Source organism: Rhea americana, unplaced genomic scaffold (genome assembly GCF_003343005.1).
Source record: "Rhea americana isolate MKP2758 unplaced genomic scaffold, rheAme1 scaffold_92, whole genome shotgun sequence".
In the NCBI taxonomy this organism is placed as follows: domain Eukaryota; kingdom Metazoa; phylum Chordata; class Aves; order Rheiformes; family Rheidae; genus Rhea; species Rhea americana.
This window is the reverse complement of record NW_028187111.1, coordinates 3302632-3314958: the sequence shown is the minus strand read 5'-3', so window position 1 is coordinate 3314958 and position 12327 is coordinate 3302632.

The window sequence follows — 12327 nt, the reverse complement described above, 5'->3', positions numbered from 1 at the left end:
AGCCCCGCCAGCGCTGGGGCTGGGGCTGGGACCGGGACCGGGACCGGGACCGGGACCGGGACCGCGACGCAGCCCCAACTCGCGCAGGCAGGCTCGGCTCGGCTCGGCGCGGCTCGGCGCGGCAAGCGCAGCTCCGCGCCGGCTGCCGCCCCACAGCGCCCCAGCCCGACCCAGCACAGCCCGGCCCGGCTCGGCTCGGCTCGGCTCGGCTCGGCTCAGCGCGGTGGGGGCGGGCGGCGGGGAGGGGCCGGGGCGGCCCCGCTCCTGTTGCCCCGCCTGGCACGACCCGGTGGTGGGAGCGTGCCTCTTGGGAGGATTTCACCTGTTTTCTGCCTGGTCCAAGGCAAAACTTCAGAGTTTCCAGCTGTGGGGAAAACACTTGAGGGGCTGGGGTGGCTGTGGCTGATCAAACCCCACCTCGCTCCAGCCCTGTGCTCTTTTGCCCCGGGGTGGTCATCACTCCCTACCCTGCCCGACCTGCCCTCGGCACTCCTCCCGTTATCCCCACAGCCTGTCCCACCGTCCCTTCGCGCTGCCCGTGTCCAGTCTGCACAGTCACCACGCCGCTGCTGCAGGTGTGGGCACAGCCCTGCTGGTAGCAAACCAGCTCGCTCGGGCACTGCCCGCAGTCAGGCGGCTGAGGCAGCACAAAAACCCTGTGTGTGCAGCCAAACCAGCCCAAGAAGCTTATGAAACGCGAGGGCAGCCAGTCTGAGCTCCACTGCCGGCTCACGCAGCCTCATGCATAGTGGTAGCCAGCATGACTGCTGGGTTAGGTACATCCATATGAGCAATGTCAGTGTCRTATGGACAGACCTACTACCTCTTTGAGCATCCCTGCGCCACCAGTTTTCATCTGCTGTCTCCCTTGGCCTTGACACTCATAACTTCTTGCTCACTCCCCACAGGACATCCAATGAATTTTACTGGATTTTCTTCCCCAACTTTGAAAGGCAAAAGCAGTTCTCTCCTGCCAGCAACAAAGTTCCTGTCCCTGCCCAAARTGCCAAGTACTACTTGAAAGAGTTGTTCGCAGGTTTTCTGGAAAGCTTTGCCAGCCTTGTTATGCACGCTGTGCCACACAATGCTGTTATAAACACATGGACCCATCAGTCMTGTACAAGCTGCGTCTGATTGCCAACATCTAGTCTGTAGCCACCAGTTCTAGCAGTGCCTCCCTGCTTGTGAAAGGTTTGACTGACTTCCTGCATGGGACAGTGGGGAAGCTGCAGTCAGACTGCTCTTCCAGCCTTTCCCATCCTCTTTCAGGAGACAATGGAGGAGAGAGTCCTTCCTCAGGGAATCTAACCCTTCCCTCTGGAAAACATTTTCCAGCCTGGGCGTGGATGGACGACAAAGGCAGGTTTGAAAGGCAACATGATGGGGATGAATCCTGGACATGGAGCTGCGGATGATGGGGGGGAAGGTCATGTCCTGAGCAGGCAAAGGATCCTTCTTACTGCCACTTTTACTGGACAGTAAAAAAGCCACTGGGAAGTCACTGCAAGATCAAGGTGTTCTGCCTAGACCTCATACCAACCCTGATGGCCAGCAGTGTGACACCTGGATATCCTAAAGTGTGTTATTTCCCTGCTTTGGCACTGAAGTGATTTGTACTTCAGTTGCACTTGATTTGCAGAGGGGCAGAGCATTTGCAGCTCACAGTGACTGTAACAAAAGTCTCAAGTATCCTAATGTCTCTGGAAATCAAGGCACTCTTTAAAATATGCAGACTCTTAGACCAGACTTAATCTGGTCTCCACCTCTGTAAAACTCGGATCATAAAATGAAACGTGTCACGGAGGAGAGGGAGGAGAGAGGAATGTGAACCTAAGGATTCACAAGGAAATAGAAGATACGTGCGTTATTCCTAGTTCCTCTTATTTATAACAGAAAGTACTCATTTTGTCTCAGTGACTCATGGTTATTATTAAGCTCCTTGTAAATAGTGATGATAAGAAGTCACCACTTTGTGCGCATTTTGGTTTTGCTCCTGGGTTTAGCGCTTAGAATCAAAGCTCTGGAGTATTGACATTTCCGCAGCAACCGCTATCTACGCTTATATGTACGTCATCTCTTACTCCTTATTCAACAAATGCAAGACGGCCATTTCATCTCAACGAGCCCTGCAGCTCTCCTAGGGCTGGTATGCTGTCATGGTGGAGTGCTTGGCCAGTGGCCAACGATGGTGGCTCCAGCACCAGAGGCTACCTGGATCACTGACTAGGAGAAGTATGAGAGGTTCCCCTGGGCCAGCAAGGCAGTGATATGACTCCAGGGTGGCTCACACTTGTGAAGCCCYGTTTCTCTGCAACAGTAGAAAGCCTGTAGTAAAGGTGAGCTATGTTATTACCTCTGCAGAAACAAGGCCCCTTTCATCCCAGAGGATCCCACTGTTCTTAAAGAGYGGTGAGTAACGCTGCATGGGGAATGCATCACCCCACGCCGGGGTATAACTGGAACATGGCAGCTGTTTAACTCTACTATGAGGCAGGTTCCTARGAAGAGAGGGCAAAAGTTGAACTCAGCTGAAGTTGCTGGTGGAGGCAGGATGCTATGTGCCAGCTCCCAGTGAAATACCCACATGGGGTAACCAAGGTGGGGGCCAGCCCTCTTGGTGAGGAGATAAACCATGGCAACTCACCCAGTCTTTCCAGGAAGGGCATTTTTCTCTGGGTATTTTCCATGGCTCAGTTCTGCTSCTTTAGATATCCAGTTGAGAACATAGACTGCAAAGCCGCCCATGGGGTATTAGTATCCACCACAAAACTGCCTGACATGCAGRATAAATCACCTCCTTACACTTCTTCACTAGTCCTCTGGTCGGGCATGCCCAGCACCTCATTCACCCTTTCTCTCCTTCTCTTCAGAGTGCAGCAGGTACCTGTGCTGAGCTATCTGCCCACTGGATCCTTTCTGCAGTCACAGCCACCCTCCTTCTGTAGCTATGACTCATGTCGTTTGCTCCAAGGTGCAAATGATTTTATGTTTACTTCAAGATTACTGATGAAAAAAGGGGGCCTAGAATTGATTTTTGCAGAATAATGCCAATGAACAACCAGTTAACACCTCTTTTCTAGGGTCCGGCAAGTAGCAGGTTTCTGGCCCATTAAATACATATGTGATTTCAGTTTTCAAGAGCTCACATTCAATCAGAGTTATACAGAACAAAATCAAAATCAGCCTCTGTTTTAGCTGTGGCTTTTTGGTCAACTCACTTTTCAGTCGAATTTCACAGTCTACATTTTCTTCATGATGAGGTGCACTTTGTATTTTCTTCTGTTTGAGGAAAAATAGCCTCTGYGAAAATCCAGAATCATGTATTACTACCTATGAGTGTCCTGACTTTGCCCATACTGACTGTAATCCGGAACTAACTGTCTGTAGTTCATTGATGAACTCTTYTTTATCTATCACAACGAAATCTAAAAGGGAGACAGTGTGTGCTGGGTGGATACCTCCTCTGTCGGGAAACTTATCTAGTGCACTTAGAAACTCTCATGGGACTGCTGTGGCCTGCAGGCAATCTCTACAGATGTATCCTAGAATTAAATTCTCTATGCAAATACAGTTTTCTTTCCACAGATTACAAGTCAGTCTTTAGAGAGACACTCATCTTGGGCCTTGTTCGACAAGGTAGTCAGTTATACTCGCAGGCGTACACGAAGTGGGGGCTTTACTGATCAGTGCATTGATCTACATTCAGTCTGTTCCAAGTTATCCGTAATTCTGAAACAGGTAATGTTGCCATTAGCATAAAGCATCATCTTTATCTCTTTCACCTGCTATCTCCTTTCTCAGCATGTGGTAACCATCAGTTGTAACACCCCGGTTAAAGAAAGCATATATAATGCTTTCTATAATGCTTCTATAATAACAGTCTTGTCTCACTTATTCTTATTAGAGAGCATTTTTTTTTTCACTTTTTTATTACCTGTTTCTTGTTCTAGAACATCAAAAGCTGATTTTTTTCTTCTTTTCGCATACATAGCCTGCTTGCTTCATGGTCCCTTGAGTTTAAATTGTTGAAGCTTTTGCCTATTGGCAGATTCCTATTATAGGGTCAGTTTAAAATTTCCTGCCTTTTCCAGATTGTTTGCAGCCTCATGAGATTGGGCCTTGCACTTGGAGAGATGTGCCATGCCCTAGTGCTGCTCCTTCCCCAAGGACCAGGGTTATGTAGGCCATGGGACACAACCTGTGAACAGCAGCCACTGGTTTGACCACTAGAAGTATCTGTCCTACCCCTCTTCTCTGGGTCAGGCACCTGGGGACACGTGTGGACACTGCAAATTGAGCCAAAGAGCTGCTCTGAGGTGAGCTCCCCATTACTTGCTCCAGTTCTCCCAGTATATTTCCCTCAGTATATTTGGGGAAAGTTCTTTGTAACCACCTGGCTGGGAACCTCCTGACAATTGAATGCTTCCAGCTAAGTTGAATTCCTGCTGCCTCTCTTTTGCTTTTCGAACATGTATTTTAAGTCCTCTTTCTTAGTTTCTGTTCTCTCCCATCTAGTTTTTGTTGATCTTTCTATTCATTGCCTATTCAGTCATAGTCCTGGAGTCTGGCTGATACATTCCCATCTGCCCAGGTGCCAGGCAATGCACTTATATGCGTTTCTAGACTATAGAAATATTTTCTCCCAAGACTGATGTACAATTCTATTTTAAGCAAAATGTGAAGAGGTTAGGGRAAAAAAAGTGTCTTCACAGTAGCTATTTCGTCATTAGCTGTGTCTACTACAGTACTGACAGTACATCAACTACCTTTATGCATCATGCCAAAATTCCCTTCATTCTARCTCCAGTTTGTCCACACGTAACTTTGATCTGAAGCTGCCTTATATAAAGAGACTTCCCAGATCGGTACTACCACCCTTGCCAAACAGGGCATTTAAAGCTGTCCAGCACTTTCACCATGAGGAGAGCTCATGCTGGCTCAGTTCCAGCAGTCTCTTTCATTCTCTTTCTTTGGGAAGACGAGGGTTTCTCATCTCACCTTGTTCTTTCTCAGCTCCTCATGGGATCAAATGAAAGGCTGGATTTTATTATGCTGCTGCTTAGGCCTGAAAAGCATAAGATATACATTTGTAATGATGCTCTTTGCCATTTTAGGTCCCTCACCCATTGTGAAGTTCTCCTTTTTTACATAAAAAAAATATTTCTATTCCATTTCAAACCTATTTTCTGTGCTTCTGTGAACAACCTTAGGTTACCTTTCTAACTCACTCCTTCCATAGCAAAATATTAATCTGGTTGTGCTACCCCATCCAGAGTAAGGAAAAAAAAATCATTCTTTGTAACGCACAGCCCTGCATCTTCCTAGGAGATTTGAAACAATCTCTCAGAAAGATGATCTTACAATCTTTATGTGATAGATTCCGTGTGGATCTCATTGTTAGGTGGACAAGTCAGGATCTTAGGTGTTATCCAGGTGAGGACTGGAATAGATAAAAGTGAAGAGAATCAGAGGAATCCAAGGAAAGACTTCAAGAATATGGTGGAAGAACAGCCGCTACTAACGACATGAGAACTATGTCCCCTTTGTGAGTAAACTGTGGACTGAAAAAAAAGTCTGCTCAAGACTCCTTAAAGGCAAGAATAGCAGCTCTAGCATGTTTTCCACCATTCTGTTGTGAGTATGGTGGAACTATTCGCAAAGGGGAGCGATGGTTGAGTGATAATGGGCAAAATGTCTAGAGCACTACGCCTGGGGTGTCAGGGATGCGCAAGTCTGTGTTGATTTAAAGGACATTTCTGTTAACAGTCTGTAGTAAGGGAATTTGATGTGGAGGCCTCATGGACGCAGAGACTCTGGCAATCTCGAGGTTACAGTCACTGCGAAAATTGGCCAGGACAGCATATACGTTCTATGTGAGATTGCAAAAGCTTGGTATGTAAGACMGCTGAGCTGCCACTTCCCTTTTCAAAGTGCAGCCTTTTACTGTCTTTGTTGTCTTTCCATGCCCGTTTTTGAAATGAAGATCCAAAGTGTGGTGGCACAGACCCACAGCATCAGGGTTGTTACCTGGAAATGGGCTTCCTTTCAAACATCCCAGAATTCAAGCCCCCTCCCAAACTGATTTGCTAGTAATGCCCTACTCACTTTGCATGTCTCTTACCCCAAAATAAGGCTGATCAAAGACTCACCTGCCAGAAGGTCAAACAGTTGTAGAAAGGCTGGCCCTGCAATGTACCCTCTTTTCAGCAGTTGTTTGGCTGTTTCCTAGAAAGAGATGAGCTTGGGCTCAGTGCTATTGGAAAAGTTGCTGTACTCTAACTCTCCATGACCCTTTCTGCTTCTCCCATTAAGCAGAGCAATGACATGTTAAAAACTCTCTGTGAAGATGTTCTGCATCATTGAGTGTTCATTTCCTGGCAGGAGTCAGGACTGGACAACAGGGAAAGTCATCTCAGGCCATGGTACCAAGCAAAGTGGTAAGCCTGACGGTGAATTTTGCTCTGTCCTGAGGAAGGAAGCATGCCCAGCTTTGGTTGCCCTTTCCCCATTCTGGTTTCAGTTGTTACTACTGGGAGCAAAGAGCCTTCAAGACTGCCCAAATAGGGTCCAGCCATCTGGGGCTCAGAAAGACAGATACGCACTGAGACAACAAACTTCAGACAGCCACTGCTAAAGGCAACCTTGGACGGGGATCAACCCATCTCCAGATGGAGCAGAGGGCTGGATCTGCCACAAAAGCAGGGCAGCTGGCTGGGGCAAATCCTCCATAAGATGTGGGGCAGAGGTTGCCAACAGATTTGTGGGTTGGTTTCTTACACTCTTTTCTAATTTTTATTTTTTGAGGATGACATCAAGAGGGAAACATGAGATTATGAATTAGGTACCGTGTCAAGCAAGAGGGAGCCAAGATAGGGTCTCCAAGAAAGTAGCAAACTGACTATACACTGAGTATAAGGGAGTTGAGAGAAGGCTGTCACGAGGCTTAATAGTGAGGCACCAAACATATCTGGCTCTGGCAAACAAGGATGTTCATACAGATTTGGTCCCAGGTATCTGAGAAAAATGAGTGTCTCCTCTTTGACAAGATCCACACCAACTGCTGCTCAAAGTAGAAACTGGGCTTATTTCCCTTTTTTTTAAATCAATATCCTGGGGGAATGAGGCTTATAGAGTCATGCTGTGTATGCATTTGTCTGTCCATTGTCCCCACTTTGTCAACAATTTTAAAATCTACTGGCAAATTGCAACCAAATTTATCAGTGGTTTGGGAGTCTTACAGCTATTAAGTTTCTACAAATTTCAGTGGCTGGAGAGAGGAGAGAGAAGCTTGGTGAATCATTCCCTCTCCCACTCTAATGTGAGGAGGGAGCATGTACACAGCTTTTATTAGACWCCAGCAAATCCCACTCACAGGGATGGGATCAGACAGAATCACACCTTATGGTAAACAAGAGGGAATACTGGTGGGAAGAGAGGACATCCTCAATCAAGCGGCTCATAGAATTACATATTTTCTTTACCATAATGTGAAAAATATAAAAAACAAAAACTTAAATGATTTTCTGCTGGTTGCTTTTTCTGTTTGTATTCTCCATTAGAAATTCAGTTTTTACCAGTCACAGGTTTTGGTGAAGGAATGACTRGTGCCCTTGCCCTCCAAAGTTAGATGGTCCTTCAGCAAAAGACAATGTCTGGCTGGATCCCTCACCAGCACTTGGACAAATTACAGAGGACAGAGCTCCTGAGGAATCCAGCCAGGGTTTGCACAAGCCCAAGTGCATGCCGATACAGGATACTAGGAGTTTAGCTAATTTTAGGTAAGTGACTGGTTATGCCAAATGCATCCAATAAACTCTCCTGCTTTTTCCTTTAATACTGAGTCTCAGTATGTTATTTTTATTAAAGGCTTAGCAAGACCTGGAACCCAGTGGGAGAATCCAGCCTCTGATGCTAATCTGGACCACCAAAACTTTCAAGGTTCGCTTAGTATTGTCAACAACACCCAATCCCAGCAGTGATTAGTGGTCTCCTGGGAAGTATCTCAGCTTCTTAGGATTTGATTGTGAAACAATAAAGTCTCCAGTGGAGCTGAGTTTCAGCTGTGCTTGTCTGCTAAATACAGGTGGTAAATGATAGTTTCCTTCAATTGCAGCTGTTTATGACTTCTCATGAAGTCATATGATGACCTCACCTCGGTTATTCACCATGCTCTTGCTTCTGCCTGGCACTGTGAAGGTGTGTTTTTCTTTCTAACAATAGAGGATAAAAACAAAAAAAAACTTTTCTATTAACGTACATCTTAACATCAAAAGCACAAAAGAAGCATCCTTTGCTTCTGTCTCTAACTGCTTCAGTTGAAGCATCTTCCTTATACCAGCCAGAAAGCCTAGCCACCAYCTTCCTTTCAAGGTGGTCCCTTGACACAAGAGAGGCCTGTGTGTTGTCTCCTTAGGCATGTGGCTCACTGCTGAGCCCTCCGCTATCAAGTAAGGGCCGCATGTTCTTGTTTCTGGGTCATCACAGTCAAGGAAAGCCATGCTCATGGCAGTCCTTAGAGACAAAGACCAAAACTTGAGTCTTTCTGCTACAAGCCAAGAGCTTGTCAGCTGAAGGTAAGAAGAAAGAGGAGCAGGAACAGGACAAGGACTGATCACTGAGCCACAAAAAGGCAAAAGCTATCCTGAGATGCTATAAGCCAGTTACAGACATAGAAAAATTTGGGTGTCATTGTGGATCCGTTGCATTCGGTCATCCTCTTTCAGGTAGAGGAACTCAAACAAGAACAGACCTAAAAAWGGCTTCCTAAAACGATCAGGGAAAAGAACAGTCTCTCATGTGAGCGAAGGCTAGAAGAGCTGGCTTGTTCGCTCCTGCAAAATGAAGACAACTGAAGATCAGCCCCTGTGAAGGAGAGTGCTGCGCAGTGCAGTAGAAAGCACTGAYAGAGAAAAAAACAAATAGGCATGAATGAGGTGGGGATAAATTTAGGCTGGAAATGAATAGTCCTCTAGGGAACAGTTTTTCTCAGGAGGTGAAATTCTGGATAGTCCTCCCGGGAGTGTAAAAGAGCCAAGAAATCTAGCCGGTTTCAGGGCAATCGTAAAGCTCCTCGGCCTGTCAAAGAGAAGCCATGGTTTGGCATGTGTTTATGGAGGCTTGGGCATGGAAACCGCACTCTTAGTGCAAACTGGAATGAATTAATTTTTTTGAAAAAGCAAAATTATTACCTCAAATGTGGCTTTGCAGCAGCTTACTGTGGAAACACACCACCAAATTAAGAATTGCTTAAGTGCCTCTTATCAGTGATGGACATTGATTTAAATAGCCCCGTGTTTTACACCTAAAATATACAGTGGATTTTCCACGGCCTTTAAAGTTATTTTGACTTGAGGATGTGTACCTCAATAATCACAAATCACCAGGAGTACATAATTTTTAACTAGATATTTAAGCACTTATGTAAATAAATTCACCACTTGTTGCTATTAAGAAGCTTGAAGCAGCAATTGTAGATGGCTTTACCAGAACTTTAGAAATTGAGATGGGAAAATATTTTACAACCCGCAACCTGAGAGGTTACTGTCATTTAAGAGCATTATAATCACAGACTTCATAAAACGATATGCACCAGCCCTGCTGTTGTGAGCTTCTCAGTCTCTCTGGAGGTTTTGAAAACCATTCATCGTGGACTGCTTTAAAAATAAAAGAAACACACCTTTTTTTTTTTTTTTTTTTTTAAGGAGTCTTTGAAAAGGTTTATGAATAGATACTTGGCAATGAAATTTGCATAGGGAAGAAAGTTATTACAGGATAAAAGACTGTGTAGACAAGGTATTTGTCAGCTGTTTTCACTCTGGAGAATTACAAAACAAGTTAATGAGAAAAGCACCAAAACTTTTGGGGCTGAATATCTTGCTGCTGCAAAAGAAAGGAGGAGAAGAGAAATTTATTGCTGAAATGCCCAGGCTGCCTGTGATGTTCAGACACATTGCTACAAGGAGAAAACACGGGCAATGGAAGAATCTTTATCATTCTAACCAAGAGTACCAGTGCTGGGGTTTTCACATAAAACAGTAGCTCAGCCCCTGCATGGGCTAGTTAAATTCAAGTATGTTCCAGGTGTCTGGTAAGCAGGCTGGGTGAAAATACATTTCTGAGACACCTGGAACAGTAGCAAAAGATGACTGGAACAGTCTTCTTTTCAAATGCCATTTGGGACTTTTTGTAGCAAGGCTATATTCTGCAGGAACTAGTGTCCTGCATGAACAAAGTTACCACAAACCCCTACCAACCTCCTGTAGTGGCCTTGATCAGGCACAGAACTATTACAGTTGTCTGGAGAACCTCTGGAAGTATGAAAAGATTTTCCATGAGTGGCAAATCAATCTTAAGGATTTATGGGCTCATGAGACCCGTGAATCCTCACCCTCCATCACAGATTTCTCTGGAAGATTCAACTCTTGGTGCATCAACACGGACCTCTCTGTGAGGCAAGTTTCCCTACTCCTGTCAAGCTACATCTCCATCCATAGAAAACACATTTGTCACTCTTACACATCATCAAGTATATCTCTTACCTATAAGCCTTGCACCAACACCATTTTTATTTAAGTAATGCCAGACCAGAACAGATATGCTTCATTTTGTCCTGGTAAAGTGTCATCAAGSTTCACCTTTGTCCTCAGGAAGCTGGGGATATCACGATGCTGGTTTGAAAAAAACATGAGGTGCAACATATCTTCAGAAGCCACCTTGGGGTCCTCTTGTGATGTATGGGATGGTATAAAAAGTATAATCCATACCATATGTCAAAAAGCTACAGCTTGCCTGAAAAGGGACGAGAGTTCAGAAAAATCACTTGTTAAAGATGGCATCCAAAACATTGCCAAATAGGTGCTGTGGGCACATCTCCCTAGCCTTTTAGGGTAAAAGAAATACCATATGAGGTAGAAAAAACTTTGCCCTACAGGGTAAAGGKAATCCACATGCAGATGAGTTCAGTTCTGGTGGAAGAGAAGTCCTAAAGGAAACAGAAATATGTCCTACCTTCGCTGCACAAACCCCGTAAGGAACTTGAGAAAGCAAGCAAGCTGTGATTTAGTGGGCGAAAGCTAYATAAAGATTTTAAACAACATGGCTTTTAGGCTCTAAAGCCACCAAGGAGCATGCTGAGTCTGAACCCAAGGCCCGTTTCCAGCGGCACCCACAAGAAGTGGGATCCTCTTTTACTTAAGAGAAACTACCTTTTGGATGCAAAAACTCAGCTGCGTAGTGGTAAAGACACCTGCTGTTTACTAAGCCTTGCAGCCACCTTGCATAAGCCACAGGCAGTTTAGGTCTCTCTCGTTTTTGTGAAAAAAAAAAAAAAACACTTGCAGCTCACAGTGGTTTCATGGAGCACACGGCAGAACTGCTCACAGCCCATGCTGTGCCTTCCCTGGGCCACACGGGGATGCACGCTTTGAGCATCCTTGCTGACAGACAGCCCAGCTTGCAAGAGAGCTTGTTTTTGAGACAGCCTGACACTGTCAGCTGTAACTGTACTAACTTCCCTTCCCCTTACACATCGCACCTTCGTTTGCCCACTTGTCCTGTGGATGGGAGACAAGCCCTGCTAACTCGCTGCCAGGCAAAYGGCATTGCAAAGGGGCGTTTACATGCAGCTGGCGGAGGCGAAAAGGCATGAGCCGGGCCTCCGCCTTGCTACGGGAACATGCTGCCCGTAGGAGCCACCCCGCCTGCCTTCAGCCTGGCAGGGAATTCACCAGCCACAACTCACGACTTGCAAGGGGGAGCCCAGGGGCAGTAACGTGCATCATTAGGGCTTTGCCAGCCTCTTTTAACATAGGCCAAATTTATAGCAATAAWCCAGAGGAGAAATATACTCTTCAACTCCACATGAATGGAGTGAAATACCTACAAGCATTTTATCAGGAGATGAAAAAGTGAATGAGACACTCCTGGACRTGCTCCACAGCAATTTTCTTCCTAACGGCCTGCTGTCTTACAAACCTCTGAGTCCAGGGATGAAAATACCCACTGTCATAACACACCTAGAATATGCCAGTTGGCAGCATTGGATCAAGGAGAGTTTATTTCTCCCAAGGTTATACTTCCCCCCCCCCCCCCCGTCATACACACCAAACAAAAATTACTTTCCTAGAGCATTATGAAATGCTTTTATGGGGGATGCTTGGAGTGCAGTGTTTGAGACTAGGCAACAATACAAGCCATGGCCAGTGGTCTGGGACTTTCAGGAGGCATTTTCCCTAYACCACTATAGCAAATCTTTTGAACAGGTTTTCAAAGCAGCTGGATAGGGTAGCAAGCTGTGAAAAGGAAATGCAAAGTTGTAAAGTTTCAGAC